Raw genomic sequence first — 1,251 nt, forward strand, 5'->3', positions numbered from 1 at the left:
TCTGTTGGAATCCTTGAGACCATGAAAAATTAGGGTGGTCTCTCCATCCAGGATTATAAGTGTTGGAGTAAGGGTTGTAATTTGATGGTTTTCTCATTACACCTATGGCATTGGCTTGATCTGAGTATGAGTCATGGTCATGTGGTTCTGTTGATTTAGCAATTGCTAACGATGCTATTTATCGGAAAAGACCTTCAACAATCTCTTTGACTTCTTTAATTCCTGAACTTGACTCGCCAACGTGAACCTCATTCACTCCTTTAACTATTTTCATATTTCTGAGTGATCGACTCTATTGTTGGGAATTATCCGCTTGTCGCTGGAAGAATTCCCAAATCTCTTATGCACGTTTTGACATTAGCTCTCCTCCACTTGTTGCCATTAGTCATTCTTGCACATGTGACAATAATCCCTCCAAAAAGTATTGGCATTTGTGTCATTTCTTGTACCCATGATGTGGACACTTCAAAAGTAGCCCATTGAATCGCTCCCATACTTCGAAAAACTGCTCGTCTTCTCTCTAAGTAAACTCTGAAATTTCCCTGCGAATAGCATTGGTTTTATACACTGGGAAATATTTATTCAAACTTTTGTTACCATTTGTTCCCTTGATGTAATGCTATTAGTTTGCAATGTATTGAGTCATGAAGGAGCTCTATCCTTTAAAGAAAATGGGAATAATCTAAGTCTAACATCATTATCTGAAAAATTCTCATATTTAAAAGTTTGACAAACAACATGAAAATCATTCAAATGATTATATGGGTCCTCATTTTCTAGGCCATAGAATGTTAGGAGACAATTTAGCATACTATATTTTAATTCAAAACTCCTAACAGCTACATTAGGGTATCTTTTGCAAGATGTGCTCAAATTAGCTAAAGGACCGAAGTAGTCCTTATGTAAGGTTCAATTCTCTCACCTAAATATAGTAGAATTCATTTTGAGCTAACAAGCCCCTTTAAGTATTAAAATATTATTAATAATATATAATATTAAGAGAAGTAATGACATAAGTGATGATGCAATGACTAAGTAATAATGACATAATCTATGACATAAGTGATGATCTAAGAAAGTTGTAGAGATAAATAAGAATTCTAGAAACTAGTAAGGTATTATTTATGAAGGATAATTTCAACCATTGATCAAGAGTTGTGGTGGCAAAATCCTAGCCATCCATTAGCCTTAAGGAATCCTATAAATACCCCCTAACCCCCTTTCATTTTCAATCCAACCTAGGAATTGAAA

The 1,251-nt window shown here is 34.6% G+C and overlaps 1 non-coding gene across 1 annotated transcript; it reads left to right on the forward strand.

Annotated features, from left to right (window-relative positions):
- The first annotated feature begins 446 nt into the window (after positions 1–446).
- Positions 447–550, forward strand: LOC112096576. The gene has a single exon (XR_002904477.1). It is a non-coding gene; the product is annotated as a small nucleolar RNA R71 (small nucleolar RNA).
- The last annotated feature ends 701 nt before the right edge of the window (positions 551–1,251 follow it).

The sequence above is a fragment of the Citrus clementina genome, unplaced genomic scaffold, assembly GCF_000493195.1.
Source record: "Citrus clementina cultivar Clemenules unplaced genomic scaffold, Citrus_clementina_v1.0 scaffold_8, whole genome shotgun sequence".
NCBI classification, from domain to species: domain Eukaryota; kingdom Viridiplantae; phylum Streptophyta; class Magnoliopsida; order Sapindales; family Rutaceae; genus Citrus; species Citrus x clementina.